The sequence below is a fragment of the Alosa pseudoharengus genome, unplaced genomic scaffold (genome assembly GCF_046254945.1).
Source record: "Alosa pseudoharengus isolate Yale_2024_CS ecotype anadromous, Long Island Sound unplaced genomic scaffold, YU_APseudo_1.1 YU_APseudo_1.1_scf_23, whole genome shotgun sequence".
Taxonomy (NCBI): domain Eukaryota; kingdom Metazoa; phylum Chordata; class Actinopteri; order Clupeiformes; family Clupeidae; genus Alosa; species Alosa pseudoharengus.
In genome coordinates, this window is record NW_027468685.1 from 18,883,815 (window position 1) to 18,905,471 (window position 21,657).

Below are 21,657 nucleotides of genomic sequence, written 5' to 3' on the forward strand. Positions count from 1 at the left end.
CACGCAAGGCAGCCTAATTCGGAAGCGAGGCGCAAATACGCCAATTATTCTAATGTGCTCATTTCGCGTGTGTAGCCTATTTTTCCCATGTGAAAATACGTGTATTATTTTAATCCTTTTTATTTCTTTATCTAATAAGGGCATTGTCATAATCATTGACTTCATTTAGAATCTACTCTATAGGCTACTGAAACCCCACCACTCTTCAGGAACCACTGCCCATCCCATCTCCTGTCATTATTTCTGACAACACCACGTTTCATAGGCCTATATGCTATCATTTTAGTCTATTAACTTTTTGGCTAAAGTTGAAAGTTATCGCTAGTTGACTGGGAGCCTATTTAGCCAACCCAGTCTCACGTCTGAACGTGTCACTGTCACGTTAATTAATCTATTGGGACGTGTTGTGTAACACGTTTCCTTGTTAAAAAACGTGTTGAGCAAAACGTAATTATCGTGTTACTATCACGTTGTATTTCGCTTTCAACGAGCCAACAGAACTACGTCATCTGTCAAAAAAGCCTGACCTCACAAAATGGGGAGAATGTTATTTGATGCTTTTGACGTGCAGTTTCACACTCTTAAGCCTGTTTTGAGTTGTGGATTAGAAGGAGCCACCTTCTGGCTAGCAGTTTGAGAAGCCTGAACCCCAGAATCCAGAAACAATAACCGAGCAGGGACGGAGAAAAAAGAAGAATACAAATGGGAAATGAGGTGAGCCTTGCTACTGCCGCTAGCATGATTATTTTGCTAGCAATTGAGCAAAACATTTTAAAGTTGATTTAACATGAAATAGTAGCCTATGCATGGGCAATACTGTGAATTCAGAGTAGGCTTGCACAACTTATAATTTAGCTAACGTGCATGATGTAATGTTACATTAATCTGTAAAACAGCTGTTGTCTGTAAATTAGCGTAATATTGTTAGTGTGGGCTACAGCTAACAGCTGGGCCTATCAGCCAGGCATGTATAATCGATAATCATGATGAACGTGAATAGATTTCGTTGGGAAAACGCGCATTGTTATAGGCCACATATCAGGTATAAAACAATTGTATTCTGATACAGCAGTTCTCCAGATGTTAGATATTCACTTATATTATAATATAATATTGTATTTCTTTAACCTGATTAAGAGAGGGGTTTAATTCAATAGAGAATTGCAATGTGTGTAGTATTATATTAGATAATAATATAGATATTAGATTAGGCTAGATTTAGATTAGATTCAACTTTATTGTAATTTAAAAGAGTAGGCTACAGGTACAGAGCCAATGAAATGCAGTTGACATCCAACCAGAAGTGTAGTTAGATAAATAGGCAAGTTTTCCAGATGACATGTGTACAGAGACAGAAATAGCCTATACAGTGAATATGGAATGTGTGTCTAGCCTATAACAAAACAAATTGATAGTAATACATACAGTAATAATGATAATAGCAGTAATTACAGTAGGCCACTCGCACTGTTGTTGGTGACGTGTCTGTTTCCTATTGTTCCATGCCACTCTCCTACTGTCTCCTTTACTGTCCTGCGCCACTCGCCTACTATATTTTGCCTCTTGCCTACTGTCCAGCACCATTCGTCTACCGTCTCCTATGCTGACCCACGCCACTCACCTACTGTTTCCTAACTGTCCCATGCCACAAACTGTAACATTAAGCTGACACAATCTTGCTGCACGGTTACTTATCTGCATGCAATCACTATTGCCAGCTGTTATGAGTAAACATTATATTGGGACACCAATATATTTCTGATTCATGGGCAGTGTATTTGCTACTGAAGAAAAGGAGAACACATAGTAATTGTTCTTGGATGGGTATTTAGAGTAAGGTTTCTATTGATTTTTTTCAGATAAGGCCTCTTCATTTTCAACTGTGAAGGATCTACATGGACTTGGTCTGGATAGCCTTTCCTGTTTTGATGAGCCAGTCGGTATGTATTAGACATTCTTTAGGATAAAAGGATAAAAGGAGCCATATGTTATCAAAAATTCTACACCCATATGTAGAAAAGCTTTGTTGCTGTTTGTTATTGTTGTTGTTGAAAACTACGTTGAATGCAAAGAGATACATATGTCCCTTGAGAGGAGAGGGATGAGTGTGGATGGTTGAATTGTCCAACAGGCATAAAAATCTGATTGTGTATGATTGTGTTTGTGTCTGTATATGATTTTTTTGTACTTGTTGCATTTTAAGCATGCTTATATACTTTACGCCATGGTGGTCTAAATTGTCTTTATTGCCACTTGCAGGGTCTAGAGGAAAAACCCTATATGAGCCCCAGGGTGAGTAGTGTATAATTACTTTATCCCAAGCTTGATTTTCGTAGAAAGGTGTTCAAACCAAAGTCAAACCAAAATCTTCTAAAATAATAGATAGATAGATAGATAGATAGATAGATTTATTATTTGTCCTTTCGGAAAATTGTTCTGCGCCATACAGTAGACAGTTAGACAAGACTGAATACAAGACGGAATATAGACCAGAATTTCCCTCACCCCAACCGCCCCCACCCTACCACACCCCCACACATACACAACATCTGGGGCCGTATTCACAAAGAATTTTAAGGCTAAAAGTAGCTCCTAAGTGGCGAATTTAGGAGCAACTCCTAAAAATAATGGGCGTGTCACTCCTAACTTTAGGACTCCTAATTTTTTTCACTAAAAGTAATTCACAAAGCATTTTAGACCTAAAAGTAGCACCTAAGTCTGGGACAGCTTAAAAGTAGTCGAGAGGACTCCTAACTCACTAAGACCTATTCACAAACAGCTTTTTGTGGCATTTCACGTTGCGATGTTTTGAAATGCGTCGCCTATGCGGCAACAGGAGCTTCCAATCGCGAGGGAACAATTTTGCATTCATAAAAGGGATGCAATAACGCCACCAACAACAACCAAAACTACTCATTGTTAACATGTAAATTAAATGTAACGTTTCATTGTGAATCAAATTAAAATGGTCTCTTCTTTGCAAACGTAGGCATATGTGACATTCAATAATGTTGCAAAAGATACTGCATCAGTCCGTATGTTTCATTAGGCTACTACTGTAGGCTATTTGTTTTGCCTTACTCTTTATTCATTTAGGCTAGGCCTTTTTATTCAATGATTCATCATCTTCCGTCCTTCGAGCTACTTGTGTAGCGCACGCATTCTCAGACCTGTCACCTGTCACTCATCATCGTAAGGGAGGTGTTTGGAATCATTCCCGCGTTACAATCATCAGCCAATCAAGGTGGTCACTTCAGTCAAGCTCGTGCATGAGTAATGACGTCATCCATAGCAACGAAGACTCACTCTTAGTTTAGGAGTTGCCATTTTTCCTTACTAAGAGTAGGTCTGAAAGGCTTTGTGAATAACTTTTAAGAGAAAACTCCTAGCTAAAATCTTTTAGTGCGATTTAGGAGTACTCCTAGTGGTAAGATAAAAGGCTTTGTGAATACGGCCCCAGGACAGAAGACATAGACTCCACTACACATGTATAGAATGATAAAGTGCAGTTGTGCATACTGTGATAGTCCAGCTGGAAAAAAAGTGCATGGTCCTGCAGGTAACGTCTTGTTCAACAATGTAATGCTAGTTGGAATGAATTACCTACTGGCTCAATTTGTTTGGAAAGAAGGTAGCCTGAACTTCCCTGATGGCAACACCTCATATGCCTGGTGTATGGGATGTGACATATCTCTATTAATTGCATGACCTTTCTTCAACACCCTTCTTTCACAGGTCGTAGCAATACTGTCTAGTTTTTTCCCCTCAACATTGCTGGCCATGTTAACTATCTTGTTTTTTTTTGTCACTGACAAAGAGAAATACCAGGTAACACAACAAAAAAGTAGCATGCTCTCCACGTTATGGTTAAATTATCGGAATGAGTGCGATGGTGATGCAATCCTGCTTTTCAATTAGTTGAGATGGTGTTTGACATTAAATTATAAGCAGGTCAGTTTCACATAATAAGCTATTTGTTTCTTTGGGTCTGGGTAATTCATGTGACAAAAAATTCTGTTATAGGCTTCTACCGTTTTTCTGAAAAACAAAGCAGTACAACAACATTTCTATCTCCAAAATAATGCATTGTACGCATGTGTGTACTACGTAGTGCATGCAGCTTTTAATGTCCAAAGTAGCCTATACTGATTTTCCTGCATAAGAACTACAAATACTCCTCCAAAACTACAGTCTTGACACTTGAAGTTGTGGAGTAATATTTTAGTAGCCTATTCTATAATAGAATAAATACCCACATCAGTTTTACCCTTGTCTCACCTGTATACAACATATGTCTATGAATTGCAGTAGTGATCAAATAAAAAAGGAAAGAAAGGTGTCCTGATGTGTTGTTTAGGGATGGTCCTGCAATGTTTTCTCGACATATTTTTATGTCTTTTTTTTCTCCCCTCTACTTATGTTTTCACAGATCCTTGCTCCTATCCTGATGTATGGGTTGCACTTCATTATATGACTCTAACAGAACACTCACAGAAAGGAGAGTGGTGTCAAACTACAAGACAGCCAGCATGTAAGCAAGGCCTTGTTTGTCCTTGTTTGGCTACTCATTTGTCTACTTCCTGAAGAGGCTGAAGCATGATGGCCTTGACACCTCAGTCCTTGCTTCCATTAACAGCTGTGTTATGGAGTGCATCCTCACATCATGGTCTACTGCAGCGGTGGATACAGAGGACAATTGGCAGGTATTTTACGTCACTTTTACATTACTTTTACTGTGATTTTGCTAGATATGGTTGTCGCTGTGCTGAATATAGGCCCATATTGTAGATCGAGAAACCGACTGTACAACTGATACATCTTGGGCTATACTATTAAGGGACAGCTGAATTGACCACCTAAACCATATATTTTCTGAAAGCAAATAGCCTCTAGAAGTCAATTAATATACATTAAGACATGTCCCACCTTCCTACTGACTTTGGTGCATCATAAGGCGTACATAGGCCCATATTGTAGATCGAGAAACGCATTGTACAGCGGATACATCTTGGGCTATACCATTAAAGGACAGCTGAATTGACCACCTAAACCATATATTTTCTGAAAGCCTATAGCCTCTAGATGTCAATTAATATACATTAAGACATGCTCCACCTTCTTACTGACTTTGGTGCATCATAAGGCGTACATAGGCCTATATTGTAGATCGAGAAACCGACTGTACAACTGATACATCTTGGGCTATACTATTAAGGGACAGCTGAATTGACCACCTAAACCATATATTTTCTGAAAGCCTATAGCCTCTAGATGTCTATTAATATACATTAAGACATGTCCCACCTTCCTACTGACTTTGGTGCATCATAAGGTGTACATAGGCCCATATTGTAGATCGATCGAGAAACTGACTGTACAACTGATACATCTTGGGCTATACTATTAAGGGACAGCTGAATTGACCACCTAAACCATATATTTTCTGAAAGCAAATAGCCTCTAGAAGTCAATTAATATACATTAAGACATGTCCCACCTTCCTACTGACTTTGGTGCATCATAAGGCGTACATAGGCCCATATTGTAGATCGAGAAACGCATTGTACAGCGGATACATCTTGGGCTATACCATTAAAGGACAGCTGAATTGACCACCTAAACCATATATTTTCTGAAAGCCTATAGCCTCTAGATGTCAATTAATATACATTAAGACATGCTCCACCTTCTTACTGACTTTGGTGCATCATAAGGCGTACATAGGCCTATATTGTAGATCGAGAAACCGACTGTACAACTGATACATCTTGGGCTATACTATTAAGGGACAGCTGAATTGACCACCTAAACCATATATTTTCTGAAAGCCTATAGCCTCTAGATGTCTATTAATATACATTAAGACATGTCCCACCTTCCTACTGACTTTGGTGCATCATAAGGTGTACATAGGCCCATATTGTAGATCGAGAAACTGACTGTACAACTGATACATCTTGGGCTATACTATTAAGGGACAGCTGAATTGACCACCTAAACCATATATTTTCTGAAAGCCTATAGCCTCTAGATGTCAATTAATATACATTAAGACATGTCCCACCTTCCTACTGACTTTGACATATCATAAGGTGTACATAGGCCCATATTGTAGATCGAGAAACGCATTGTACAGCGGATACATCTTGGGCTATACTATTAAGGGACAGCTGAATTGACCACCTAAACCATATATTTTCTGAAAGCCTATAGCCTCTAGATGTCAATTAATATACATTAAGACATGTCCCACCTTCCTACTGACTTTGACATATCATAAGGTGTACATAGGCCCATATTGTAGATCGAGAAACGCATTGTACAGCTGATACATCTTGGGCTGTACTATTAAGGGACAGCTTAGTTGACCACCTAAAGCATATATTTTCTGAAAGCCTATAGCCTCTAGATGTCAATTAATATATATTAAGACATGTCCCACCTTCCTACTGACTTTGACATATCATAAGGTGTACATAGGCCCATATTGTAGATCGAGAAACGCATTATACAGCGGATACATCTCGGGCTATACTATTAAGGGACAGCTGAATTGACCACCTTAATCATATATTTTCTGAAAGCCTATAGCCTCTAGATGTCAATTAATATACATTAAGACATGTCCCACCTTCCTACTGACTTTGGTGCATCATAAGGCGTTTGCAGGAAGGTGGACCATGTGCTAATGTATTATGTTAACTCACATGTATAAGTGACAAGCTTTAAGAAAATATATGGTTTGCATGGCTGAAACTGCTTTGCCTTTATGTTGGAGCTCAAAACCTATCATATGCCCCATTCATTTGCCAATATACAAAATAGTGCCATGTATTCATTTATGTCCTCCAACGTTTGCAGGAAGGTGGGCCATGTGCTAGTGTATTAAGGGACAGCTGAATTGACCACCTAAACCACATATTTTGTGAAAACCCATAGCCTCTAGATGTCAATTAATATTAATTAAGACATTTCCCACCTTCCTACTTACTCTGGCATATCATAAAGCATACATAGGCCCATATTGTAGATTGAGAAACAAATTGTTCAGTTAATACAATTTGGCGTACACTATTAAGGGACAGCTGATTCAACCACCTAAACCATACTAGGACTTGGTCCACCCTCTTTAAATACTTTTGCGCACTATATTAAAGGCATAGACCTGCATTTTATAAGTGGACTTTATAGTCATCAGTATGTTTGAACATGTCAAGAGAAACACTGAGATTGTAGTTTCTTTCTTTGTACACTTGTTTTATCTCTATTTCTAATTTCCAGGTTGTCAGCTGTTATCAGGCTCATCACCAAAGCAGAAAGACATGCCAGGAAGGAGCAAGGCACAGGCCAGGAAGGAGCAAGGCAAAGCCCGGGGATTTTTCTGCAGTTGTTGCTGCCCGTTATAGAAGGACTGCTCCTGAGAATAGATGGGTGTCTACATCGTTTTGCAAAATGGGTCTTCTACACATGATGTTTGTCAAGCACTGCTCATTGACTGGACAGGTGTCCTCTGTATTGTGACCATTGGTCATAGGCGCCACATGACTGTCTCAAAGTCCTCTACATCATTCCGGTGACGGGACTTCTGGCCTAGTCTGACAGGATGGGTCTTGTGTTACTGTAACCAGACGGCTCAACAATGCATCATTCTCGTCCATGCCCTCATCGCCTCAAGACTGGAGTACTGCAACAGCATTCTCTATGGTCTTGAAAAATATTATTGTCTTTATTATTATTATTATTATTATTATTATTTACAGGTCTCTCTGCACCCGAACCAGCAGGTTCAGAGGAAGCTTCTTTTCTGTGGCTGTCACCCGACTGGACTGTAGCTCTGTATCCCGGTGACAACCAATCAACTAAGCCCCCAAATACCCTATTCCACCCATAGTGTTATTTATTTACAAATGCACATACTGTAATTACAATTATACATAACCATATTCTACTTCTCTTCATGCTATCCATCCTGAACATACACTTCTTACTACTCTTATAATGTTACTGTTTCTGCACTACAATGGTACTGTTACCACACTGCACATATCTGTCTATATGGTTCATACTGAATATCCATATTTATTCTGTTTTTCTCATATGTTCTGTTAATACACTGCCCATATTTATATCTAATTTATATTACTCTAAACCACTTTCTGTAAACCAACTGCATATTACTGTCTACACGACACTATACAGTATTTCTTGTCCTGCCTATGCACCATCTGTCTATACTTTGTATATCACATTGCACTTTTGCTTTGTACAGGGTTCCCACGGGTCATAGAATTTCTGGAATATCATGGAATTTTAGAAAGTCTATTCCAGACATGGAAAGTCAGGGAATTTTTATCATTTTGGGGGCAAGGTCATGGAATATCAGGGAATTTTGTCGTAGTGGTTTATGATGTACTAGCCAAAATGCATATTTCCACACAGTATTGGTGTATATCTGGTTATTAGCTTTACAGCTTGCTTGAGTAGCCCAACTGCCAATGCCTATTTATTCATCTCTCGCTCTAAAAAAGTAAAAGACTCTTGATGCGGGTGCTCTGAAATCATTGGTCGGTATATTGTAAGTCATGGAAATTCAGGTGTTTTGTCAGGGAAAAGTCATAGAATTTTACATTTGACTTAGAGTGGGAACTCTGTACTTTTACTCTGCACAATGACAATAAAGGTGAATCTGATCAAATGTAAATTATTATTTAGTGCCTGTAGTGCTGCTTTGTATTAGCATACCTTTGCTGTTTGTTTTATGTGTATTGGACAACCCCCTGTTTAAAGCAATCACAAACTTACAGATTTTGATTGATCTTGATACACAGATGTGTGTTGTGCTGAAATAAACCCAATTTCACTTATCTTAGGTGCTGTGAGACTTTTGATGCACAAGAAATCTTAAGAAATGGCCGTTCAGAGAGCATTGTTTTGACAGATGTTGACCAACAAAGTTCTTAAATCATACACAAATCATTAAAACATCCATATTTTGATTGAATATGATGCACAGAAGTGTGTTGTGCTGAAATAAACCCAATTTCACTTATCTTAGGTGCGGTGGGAATTTTGATGCACAAGAAATCTTTAGAAATGGCCGTTCAGAGAGCATTTTTTGACAGATGTTGACCAACAAAAGTTATTAAATCATACACAAACCATTAAAACATCCATATTTTGATTGAATATGATGCACAGAAGTGTGTTGTGCTGAAATAAACCCAATTTCACTTATCTTAGGTGCGGTGGGAATTTTGATGCACAAGAAATCTTTAGAAATGGCCGTTCAGAGAGCATTTTTTGACAGATGTTGACCAACAAAAGTTATTAAATCATACACAAACCATTAAAACATCCATATTTTGATTGAATATGATACACAGAGGTGTGCTGTGCTGAAATAAACCCAATTTCACTTATCTTAGGTGCTGTGGGACTTTTGATGCACAAGAAATCTTAAGAAATGGCTGTTCAGAGAGCATTGTTTTGACCAACAAAAGTTCTTAAATCATACACAAACCATTAAAACATCCATATTTTGATTGAATATGATACACAGAGGTGTGCTGTGCTGAAATAAACCCAATTTAACTTATCTTAGGTGCTGTGGGAATTTTGATGCACAAGAAATCTTCAGAAATGGCCGTTCAGAGAGCATTTTTTGACAGATGTTGACCAACAAAAGTTCTTAAATCATACACAAACCATTAAAACATCCATATTTTTATTGAATATGATACACAGAGGTGTGCTGTGCTGAAATAAACCCAATTTCACTTATCTTAGGTGTTGTGGGACTTTTGATGCACAAGAAATCTTCAGAAATAACTGTTTAGAGAGCATATTTGACAGATATTGACCAACAAAAGTTCTTAAATCATAAACAAACCATTAAAACATCCATATTTTGATTGAATATGATACACAGAGGTGTGCTGCGCTGAAATAACCCCAATTTCACTGATCTTACCTGCCATGGCAAGTTTGATGCACCGGGCATACTCAGAAACTACAATTGAGACACCCATATGGCCAGACAGGCCTAGGTAAGTGTCACACCCATTATTTCATGAAATGTCAACATGTGGCACATATTTTGATACAGGGAATGATAACAAACGTGTTTGTCAAATTTGAGACCTCTAGCTGCTTGTATGTTGTCAGGAGGCGGAGCCAAAGATTGGAAAATGTAGATTTCTAGGGGGCGCTATAGAGTCTATGAATGTGTGAGGTGTGATTTTACATATCTCGTATATTTTATGTCATAGATAGATGTCACATGCCAAATTTAGTCTGTTTATGAGGTATGCAAGTTAGAAATGCTAACCCTAGGTTTAGATGGCCATAATTTGCATAGGTCAGACAGGCCTAGATAGGATTACACCAGTTAATTCAAGATAGTACCAACATATGGCACATATTTTGATATACGGGATGATAACAAACTAGTTTGTCAAATTTAGGACATCTAATGACTTGTGTGTTGCCAGGAGGCGGAGCCAAATATAGGAAATATTGGATTTCTAGGGGGTGCTATAGAGTCTGTGAATATGTGAGATGCGATTTAACTACACACTCAAATATAGCTGCTTGTGTGTTGTCAGGAGGCGGAGCCAAAGATTGAAAAAAAAAAGGATTTGTAGGGGGTGCTACAGAGTCTGAATATGTGAGGGTTGAGTCCATTTCACTATATTTTGTGTCATCCAAGGATGTTACATGTCAAATTTAATCAGTCATATTCTAGTTAGAAATGCGAAACCAATGTGTACATGTCCATAAATTGCAAAGGTCAGACAGGTCAGATAAACTTACACCAGTAATTTTCAACTAATAACATGTAGCACAAATTGATATAAAGGGCATAGAAATTGGCAACTGGTTTGCCGTATTTGAGACCAGTAGCTGAGTTTGTATTGCTGTAGCTTCCTGGATGTGTGAGGTCATTTCACTTTGAGGTTTCTGAATGTGTGAGGTAATTTCACTCCGATCCCATATTTACTAACCCTAGGTTAATAGGTCATAGGTTAGACAGGCCTTTGTAGGGTCACACCAATTACTTCACAACATTAGCACATATAATGCATGGGATGAAAACAGACTTATCTGAGGTTAATTTAAGCCTTGACCTTGCTGATGAAAACCAGAGTGCAGTCAATCAGTGGTCCAAACATATAGAACCAGTACAAGTGAAAGACAATTCAAGTAATTATTTACATGGAGAGTCCTTTACTATCAAAGATGCTTTAATGTACATTGATACATGAAGGGGATATTGAAGTACTCCCTAAGTCCCAAAGAAGGATGACAATACAATAGTATTATAGTCAATTAACATTATTCAATAAAGAATATGGTTACAATTTCAATCATGATTTAAGGAAATTGACTTTCAAAAACTATTGTAATCAGTTAGCGTTTTTAAAGTGATTATGGATTTTTATAGTCTAAGAGCAAAAATAGTAGTACTGCTTAAGCCTATATGATGCACCAAAGTAAATAGGAATGTTGGACATGTCTTAATTCATATTAATTGACATCTACAGACTATAGGCTTTAAGGAAATATATGGTTTAGATGGTCAATTCAGCTGTCCCTTAATAGTGTAGGCCAAAATGTATTAGCTGAACAAAATTCTTCTAAGTTACCCTAGCAACAACCTAGCAACCAACATAAGAACCATAGCAACAACCTAGCAACCATATTAATTACCCTACCAACAACCTCACAACTACCACCACAATGTCAACCGAGCAACCACCATTGCAACCAACATGATTAACCTTGCAACCAGCATAGCAACCACTTTATTTGGAATAGCAACCACCATATCTACTCTAGCAACATCCTAGCAACCACCTGTACAATGCCAACCTAGCAACCACTTTGATAGTCAACCAACATGACTAACCTCGCAACCATCTCAATTACCCTAGCAACCAGCCTAGCAATCACTTAATTTAGTATAGGCACCACCATATCTACTCTAGCAACACCCTAGCAACCTTCTCAGTTACTCTATCACCAACCTAGCAACCAACATGATTGCCCTATAAACCTGCATAGCAACCACCATATATCCCGTAGCAACACCATAGCAACCTTCTCAGTTACCCTAGCAATAGCTTAGCAACCACTACCATAGCAACCCCTATGTTTCACAAAATACCTTTAGAAAGCATCCAGGGTTTCCCGCAGAAAATTGGTTAGTCAAAGTGGTATGGTGGGGTGGGGTGTTCTTGTTTGTGCGATACAATAAAGACTCCACCATACAAACTATACCACACTATACACATTTTTACAAATACGAACAGTGAATTAATGTGTGCAACTTTAACAAACATTATACAAACTATACAACAATGAAGTGGAAAATAATGCAAAAGAAAGAAAAACAACATTTTCAAAATGTGCAAACATAATCACAGTCACTGCTTATGGCAGAGCTGACAGCATCGCTACAGCCATACTCCTTGGTTTAAAAAAACACAATTCAAGGGCCCTTTGATAATTGCACTTTTTAACAAGTGCGGACCATTTATGCTTTCATGCAGGCTATCAGACTGTTGCCCTGCAGCCTGTTCTGCAAGTCTATCTTGATCTATACATGGAGAGTGAATGAAGTTTAGATTATTTTAGACTTTTGTGTAAGATGTGTAAGATTTACACAAACAATGATAAATAAAGCGATGACACCACCCGCTGCAGACCATAGGATGTGAGAATGCGCTCCACAACACAGCTGTAAATGGAAGCAAGGACTGAGGTGTCAAGGCCAGCATGCTTCAGCCCCTTCAGGAAGTGGACAAACAAGGCCTTGTTTACATGCTCGCTGTCTTGTTGTTTGAAGAAAGACACTGCTTTAACAGCTCCTTTGTGTAGGTGTCCTGTTGGAGTCATATAATGAAATGGAATGCATACATCAGGATATCAGGAGCGAGGATCTGTGAAAACATAAGTAGTAGAGAGAAATTTAAGATATGTTTAGAACATTTTGAGCTCCAACACAAAGGCAAAGCAGTTTCAGCCATGCAAACCATATATTTTCTTAAAGCCTGTCACTTGTACATGTGAGTTAACAGACTAGTACATGGCCCACCTTCCTGCAAACTTTGGAGGACATAAATGTATACATGACACTATTTTGTATTGTCAAAGTCAGTAGAAAGGTGGGACATGTCTTAATGTATATTAATTGACATCTAGAGGCTATAGGCTTTCAGAAAATACAGTATATGGTTTAGGTGGTCAATTCAGCTGTCCCTTAATATTATAGCCCTAGATGTTTCAACTGTAAAATGCGTTTCTCGATCTACATTATGGGCCTATGTACGCCTTATGATGCACCAAAGTCAGTAGGAAGGTGGGGCATGTCTTAATGTATATTAATTGACATCTAGAGGCTATAGGCTTTCAGAAAATATATGGTTTAGGTGGTCATTTCAGCTGTCCCTTAATAGTATAGCCCAAGATGTATCAGCTGTACAATGCGTTTCTCGATCTACAATATGGGCCTATGTACGCCTTATGATGCACCAAAGTCAGTAGGAAGGTGGGACATGTCTTAATGTATATTAATTGACATCTAGAGGCTATTTGCGTTCAGAAAATATATGGTTTAGGTGGTCAATTCAGCTGTTCCTTAACAGTATAGCCCAAGATGTATCAGCTGTACAATGCGTTTCTCGATCTACAATATGGGCCTATGTACGCCTTATGATGCACCAAAGTCAGTAGGAAGGTGGGACATGTCTTAATGTATATTAATTGACATCTAGAGGCTATAGGCTTTCAGAAAATATATGGTTTAGGTGGTCAATTCAGCTGTCCCTTAATAGTATAGCCCAAGATGTATCAGCTGTACAATGCGTTTCTCGATCTACAATATGGGCCTATGTACGCCTTATGATGCACCAAAGTCAGTAGGAAGGTGGGACATGTCTTAATGTATATTAATTGACATCTAGAGGCTATTTGCTTTCAGAAAATATATGGTTTAGGTGGTCAATTCAGCTGTCCCTTAACAGTATAGCCCAAGATGTATCAGCTGTACAATGCGTTTCTCGATCTACAATATTGGCCTATGTACGCCTTATGATGCACCAAAGTCAGTAGGAAGTTTGGGCATGTCTTAATGTATATTAATTGACATCTAGAGGCTATAGGCTTTCAGAAAATATATGATTTAGGTGGTCAATTCAGCTGTCCCTTAATAGTATAGCCCAAGATGTATCAGCTGTACAATGCGTTTCTCGATCTACAATATGGGCCTATATTTAGCACAGCGACAACCATATCTAGCAAAATCACAGTAAAAGTAATGTAAAAGTGATGTAAAATACCTGCCAATTGTCCTCTGTATCCACCGCTGCAGTAGACCATGATGTGAGGATGCACTCCATAACACAGCTGTTAATGGAAGCAAGGACTGAGGTGTCAAGGCCAGCATGCTTCAGCCTCTTCAGGAAGTAGACAAATGAGTAGCCAAACAAGGACAATCAAGGCCTTGCTTACATGCTGGCTGTCTTGTAGTTTGACACCACTCTCCTTTCTGTGAGTGTTCTGTTGGAGTCATATAATGAAGTGCAATCCATACATCAGGATATCAGGAGCAAGGATCTGTGAAAACATAAGTAGAGGGGAGAAAAAAAGACATAAAGATATGTCGAGAAAACATTGCAGGACCATCCCTAAACAACACATCAGGACACCTTTCTTTCCTTTTTCATTTGATCACTACTGCAATTCATAGACATATGTTGTATACAGGTGAGACAAGGGTAATACCGATGTGGGTATTTATGCAATTATAGAATAGGCTACTAAAATATAACTCCACAACTTCAAGTGTCAAGACTGTAGTATTTGTAGTTCTTATGCAGGAAAATCAGTATAGGCTACTTTGGACATTAAAAGCTGCATGCACTACGTAGTACACACATGCGTACAATGCATTATTTTGGAGATAGAAATGTTGTACTGCTTTGTTTTTCTGAAAAACGGTAGTAGCCTATAACAGAATTTTTTGTCACATGAATTACCCAGACCCAAAGAAACAAATAGCTTATTACGTGAAACTGACCTGCTTATAATTTAATGTCAAAGACCATCTCAACTAATTGAAAAGCAGGATTGTATCACCATCACACTCATTCTGATAATTTAACCATAACGTGTCGTGAACAATGATTTATTTGGCTAATTATCACGTATTTGTCCACGTCTTTTACCATTATAAGACATTGAATTGTACTAAGAAATTGCTCATTTCAATTACCCAGACCCAAAGAAACAAATAGCTTATTACATGAAACTGACCTCATTATAATTTAATGTCAAACACCATGTCAACTAATTGAAAAGCAGGATTGTATCACCATCGCATTCATTTCGATAAGACATTGACTAAGAAATTGCACTAATTTCGCGTGATTCTAGTTGTTTTACAGCATAAAGGAGTTTTAGTCAGGATAACTATCTCTATATTTTGTTCGAAACAACAAAAAACAACAACATTATTATTATTATTTACTAAATTTACGTAGTTTAACTTACCTTACCCCACACGGCCAGCTCTACGATGCGTTTCCACTTTCTTGTGGTGGCGTGTGTCACATGACAGCAACCAGCCTATCACACTGGGGCTCTTATACGGGGCTCTTCGGCGTTTTTCGAGCGTTTTCATACCTCATAAAATCTGCAGATGACACAGCAATAGTGGGGTTAATACAGAATAGCGAGGAGACCAACTACAGGGCCTGGGTGGATCAATTCGCGAAATGGTGTAGGTCCAGCTGTCTTCTTCTAAATATACAGAAAACAAAGCAAATAATAATAGACTACAGTACAGAACTGGGAGCCAGCCCCCCCAGTGTATGGTTAAAAATGGTGAGGATGTTGTGATTGTAGTCGAGTACAAGTACTTAGGCACAATAATAGATAATAAGTTGCAATGGGACAGTAATACCAACACCATCTATAAAAAGGGGCTGCAGAGGCTGCATTTTATGTGCAAACTAAGACAATTTAGAGTGGATAGAGATATGTTACTTTTCTATCATTCATTTGTGGAGAGCATGCTATTTTTTTGTTGTGTTACCTGGTATTTCTCTTTGTCAGTGACCAAAAAGAAAACAAACTGAGCAAGATAGTTAACATGGCCAGCAAGGTTGAGGGGCAAAAACTAGACAGTATTGCTACGACCTGTGAAAGAAGGGTGTTGATGAAAGGTCATGCAATTAATAGAGATATGTCACATCCCATACACCAGGTTCAGGCTACCTTCTTTCCAAACAAATTGAGCCAGTTGGTAATTCATTCCAACTAGCATTATATTGATGAACAAGACGTTACCTGCAGGACCATGCACTTTCTTTCCAGCTGGACTATCACAGTATGCACAACTGCACTTTATCATTCTATACATGTGTAGTGGGGTCTGTGCCTTCTGCCCTGATGTTGAGTATGTGTGGGGGTGTGGTAGGGTGGGGGCGGTTGCGGTGAGGGAAATTCTGGTCTATATTCCGTCTTGTATTCAGTCTTGTCTAACTGTCTACTGTATGGCGCAGAACAATTTTCTGAAAGGACAAATAATAAATCTATCTATCTATTATTTTAGAAGATTTTGGTTTGATTTTGGTTTGAACACCTTTCTACGAAAATCAAGCTTGGGATAAAATAATTATACACTACTCACCCTGGGGCTCATATAGGGTTTTTCCTCTAGACCCTGCAAGTGGCAATAAAGACAATTTAGACCACCATGGCGTAAAGTATATAAGCATACTTAAAATGGAACAAGTACAAAAAATCATATACAGACATAAACACAATCATACACAATCATAAATTTTTCGCCTGTTGGACAATTCAACCATCCACACTCATCCCTCTCCTCCCAAGGGACATATGTATCTCTTTGCATTCAACGTAGTTTTCAACAACAACAATAACAAACAGCAACAAAGCTTTTCTACATATGGGTGTAGAATTTTTGATAACATATGGCTCCTTTTATCCTAAAGAATGTCTAATACATACCGACTGGCTCATCAAAACAGGAAAGGCTATCCAGACCAAGTCCATGTAGATCCTTCACAGTTGAAAATGAAGAGGCCTTATCTGAAAAAGATCAATAGAAACCTTACTCTAAATACCCATCCAAGAACAATTACTATGTGTTCTCCTTTTCTTCAGTAGCAAATACACTGCCCATGAATCAGAAATATATTGGTGTCCCAATATAATGTTTACTCATAACAGCTGGCAATAGTGATTGCATGCAGATAAGTAACCGTGCAGCAAGATTGTGTCAGCTTAATGTTACAGTTTGTGGCATGGGACAGTTAGGAAACAGTAGGTGAGTGGCGTGGGTCAGCATAGGAGACGGTAGACGAATGGTGCTGGACAGTAGGCAAGAGGCAAAATATAGTAGGCGAGTGGCGCAGGACAGTAAAGGAGACAGTAGGAGAGTGGCATGGAACAATAGGAAACAGACACGTCACCAACAACAGTGCGAGTGGCCTACTGTAATTACTGCTATTATCATTATTATGTATTATTATCAATTTGTTTTGTTATAGGCTAGACACACATTCCATATTCACTGTATAGGCTATTTCTGTCACTGTACACGTCATCTGGAAAACTTGCCTATGTATTTAACTGTTGTACATAATTAATCTTGATCGTCTACATAACTGCTTCTTTGCACTTCTGGTTGGATGTCAACTGCATTTCATTGGCTCTGTACTTGTAGCCTACTCTTTTAAATTACAATAAAGTTGAATCTAATCTAAATCTAGCTTAATCTAATCTCTAATATTATGGGCCACACACATTGCAATTCTACATTGAATTAAACCCTCTCTTAATCAGGTTAAAGAAATACAATATTATATTATAAGTGAATATCTAACATCCGGAGAACTGCTGTATCAAAATACAATTGTTTTATACCTGATATGTGGCCTAAAACAATGCCCGTTTCGCAACGAAATCTATTCACGTTCATCATGATTATCGATTATACATGCCTGGCTGATAGGCTACCTCCCAGCTGTTAGCTGTAGCCCACACTAACAATATTACGCTAATTTACACAGACAACAGCTGTTTTACAGATTAATGTAACATTACATCATGCACGTTAGCTAAATTATAAGTTGTGCAAGCCTACTCTGAATTCACAGTATTGCCCATGCATAGGCTACTATTTCATGTTAAATCAACTTTAAAATGTTTTGCTCAATTGCTAGCAAAATAATCATGCTAGCGGCAGTAGCAAGGCTCACCTCATTTCCCATTTGGATTCTTCTTTTTTCTCCGTCCCTGCTCGGTTATTGTTTCTGGATTCTGGGGTTCAGGCTTCTCAAACTGCTAGCCAGAAGGTGGCTCCTTCTAATCCACAACTCAAAACAGGCTTAAGAGTGTGAAACTGCACGTCAAAAGCATCAAATAACATTCTCCCCATTTTGTGAGGTCAGGCTTTTTTGACAGATGACGTGGTTCTGTTGGCTCGTTGAAAGCGAAATACAACGTGATAGTAACACGATAATTACGTTTTGCTCAACACGTTTTTTAACAAGGAAACGTGTTACACAACACGTCCCAATAGATTAATTAACGTGACAGTGACACGTTCAGACGTGAGACTGGGTTGATTTAGCAGACGCATAAGCGACCCTACACGGTCAGAAAAAAAACACATTATCTTTTTATTATGCCTATGCAAAGTGGTGTTGGAATGGCACAGGATTTCCAATAGGCTGTAGGCTACATTCTGTTATTTAGCAGTGGGCCTAGCCTTTTCTTACATTAAGCCGATGTTGTCTTTTCTCCGCACAGCTGTAACCTAAGTATAGCCAAAACAGAGCAGACAGACGAACAGACAGGAACAAGCTAGAAAAAGATTAGGATCATGTCAATTGACAGGCAATCCGCCTACCCATTCACGATTAGAAGCTTGTCAGCAGGAGTGTCTGAGTTCAAGACAAGTACAACAGATTCTCTTTCCGACGAGTAGAGTCTGAGCTGCACTTGATAGGCCTTTGTTTAAATGAACGTTATATTAGAGTTAGGCTGATGGCCTCGGTTGTAGGGGTTCATCATAGAGGCGATCCGAATGTTGACCAACTATGACGTGTTAGAGCGCGCTGTCACACACACCAGTCAGTGAGAGCAGAAGCCTATGCGGCCCAGAGTCCATGTGTTGTCTCGGACTCAAACCACTTTTGACTTGGTCTCAACTAGTCCTGCCTGGTCTTTGATTAATGTAGGACTCCACAAAGGTGTTGAATAAACCTACATTAGTTTTCACTTAAGACTCCTCTCTCTATCCGTTACCTAGCCCATGTGTCTTTATAACAGAAACCTTTAGAACTTTTCTTGAATTTCCCCTGGGGATCAATAAAGTATCTATCTATCTTTCATGTAGGATAAAGGTACGATTTTCTTTTCTTCTTTTCAAAGGGATACTGTGGTTTTAGGTAACAGTATACAACATCATACAGATCACAAAAAAATCCATCAGTCCCCGCACAAAATCCCGGCAGAAGCATACAAATATAGAAACTTCCATACACTTAAAGACGGAGTGGACCGGAGTGCCTTAGTTTTCTTGTCCTGGATGCTAGCTATTGCCGGGATTTTCTGATCTTCATGAACTGTACCCACATTGCCTGTTGCTGGAAAGCCAGTGGAGCCCAGCGCTTCTCTCCCCTGCTGCAAACGTGTGTAATTAGTCTTTGTATGATCATTTATCAACATCAAAATTGGTGGTTCTTAAAGTATAACCCTATATTTTCTTTTTAGTGGGCTTCATAGTAGCTAAACATGTTACTTTGAGATCACTAAATATCATCATACAAAGCCTGTCAGAGGGCTAAGAGGGGTCTCCAAGTGGTCAGAGAAGAGACTATGTAAACATCATTGGTTCCAGTCCCCCCCAAAAAAACTTCAATCGTCTACATTGAAGATACAGTTCTTCTGGAAAAGGGTATATTGCCGGTGCCAATGGCCTTGCAGATTGATAGCTGTATACCTTTGCTTGTGCCTATGGACTATGTGGGTTAGGCTAAGAATACTAACTAGATGTACCACGTGACGGTACAAAATATGTCCACCCCTCAGTCCTGCACATTCTTGTCGTTGAGTGGCCCCTGGGGACCAAACACTTACTTTCTGAAAAAATAAGTGTCTGCATAGCGTACTATAGCATATAGTGTAAATCGCTTTGGACAAAAGTGTCTGCTAAGTAACCATAAACTTAACATCACTGTGAAAAAAGTTGGTTAATGTTAGTAAAGTCAGTGTCATTCATATGGATTCAAATCCAAAGCAGTCTTATTGCCTCATCTTATTGCCTTATCTCTTAAAAGATAAGATGTCCAAACCTTCCAAAGGAAATCTTCCAGACAAAGAATCCACAATACAGTCGCAAATATGATGCTGGGAAAGTAATGTATTGAAGTAACATGAATCGTGTAAAATAGTATCCTGAGTTGGCAATGATTGGACCTTGGTCACTTGGGTCAACAATCAAGCTGCAACAAAATAGCTGGTTGGCCAATCAGTGAGGTCCTCTGGAAAGGTCCTCCTGAGGACAGGCGGGTTCGCCAACTGCCACGTTATAATGGCGGCCATCCTCGGTTACCAGGCAGACAGAGGGCCAGTCCTGAATGTGATCATCCGGGTAATGAGTGATAATGAAGTCCGCCATGTCGGCCATGTAGAGGCGGTAAACCTTGATGGTGTGGTGCAGTGTGTAACCCAGGAGACACATCTCCACCTATAACACAGTAATGAAGACAACAGCCAACAACAGTAGGCTATATCACAACAGACTTTGATACACCTTCTCATCTGGCAGTCAATGGGACAACAACAACAATAAAAACAACAACCACCACCACATCAAAAGTCTCCCTGAGCCTTTTCACCTGCTCCATGCCTCCACTGAAGCCAACCTGGCTCAGGTGGTTGGCCAGGAACGTGCGCGGGCACGAGGAGGTGTAGCGGGAGAATAGCAGCCAGCAGAAGATTGGCACGTCTTTGCCCCTCTGCATGGCGGCGTGCAATTCCACGGCACAGGCTAGCATCAGGAGCTTGAGTGCCTCCATGACACCAAACTCGTCTTCTCCGCCTTGGAAGAGCTGCTCACACACACGTCTGCGACCCTCGAGCCCAGGAGAGGCTGCCGCCGCATGCCACTATACAGAAACGCAAACATCAACACACACACAGAATCTCAGTTACCCCAACGTGTGCATTACAATAATGACTGATATGGAAAAATGAAATGTCAACAAAATTTAACGTATTACTTTAGGTAATACAATATCCAAGCACTGTGATAATATGCAAATGAGAGTTGTACCCATTTCCGGAGAAGGCTCAGATAGTGTTTCATAAGATCCACATCATCTTTGATCCCACTTGTCTGCTTGCAAACGTCAGGAAACAACCAGCCTTTAATCAGACCATAACGAGTCTCAAGCTCATCAGGGATCTAGGAAAATGACAAAATTCAAGTGAAATGTTTGATATGTTAAAGGGCCTGAGCAAACACTGCTCCACTATAATAGAAACAAATTGATGGAGTTAACATTTTTTATTTCTTTATTTCTGTTTAAGAAGGAAGACAGTTCATTCTGAATGAGA

General features: G+C 39.1%; 2 long non-coding RNA genes across 2 annotated transcripts; one reads left to right on the plus strand and one right to left on the minus strand.

Annotated features, from left to right (window-relative positions):
* Positions 1-352: 352 nt before the first annotated feature.
* Positions 353-8,864, plus strand: LOC143140152 (uncharacterized). The gene is made up of 5 exons (XR_012990549.1): positions 353-714; positions 1,860-1,940; positions 2,260-2,292; positions 4,430-4,703; positions 7,282-8,864. It is a non-coding gene; the product is annotated as an uncharacterized LOC143140152 (long non-coding RNA).
* Positions 8,865-9,802: 938 nt separating this feature from the next.
* LOC143140798 (uncharacterized) lies at positions 9,803-18,651 on the minus strand. Its single transcript, XR_012990685.1, has 5 exons — positions 18,291-18,651; positions 17,038-17,118; positions 16,694-16,726; positions 14,340-14,616; positions 9,803-12,941 (listed from the first exon to the last, which is right to left on the minus strand). It is a non-coding gene; the product is annotated as an uncharacterized LOC143140798 (long non-coding RNA).
* Between the last annotated feature and the right edge of the window lie 3,006 nt (positions 18,652-21,657).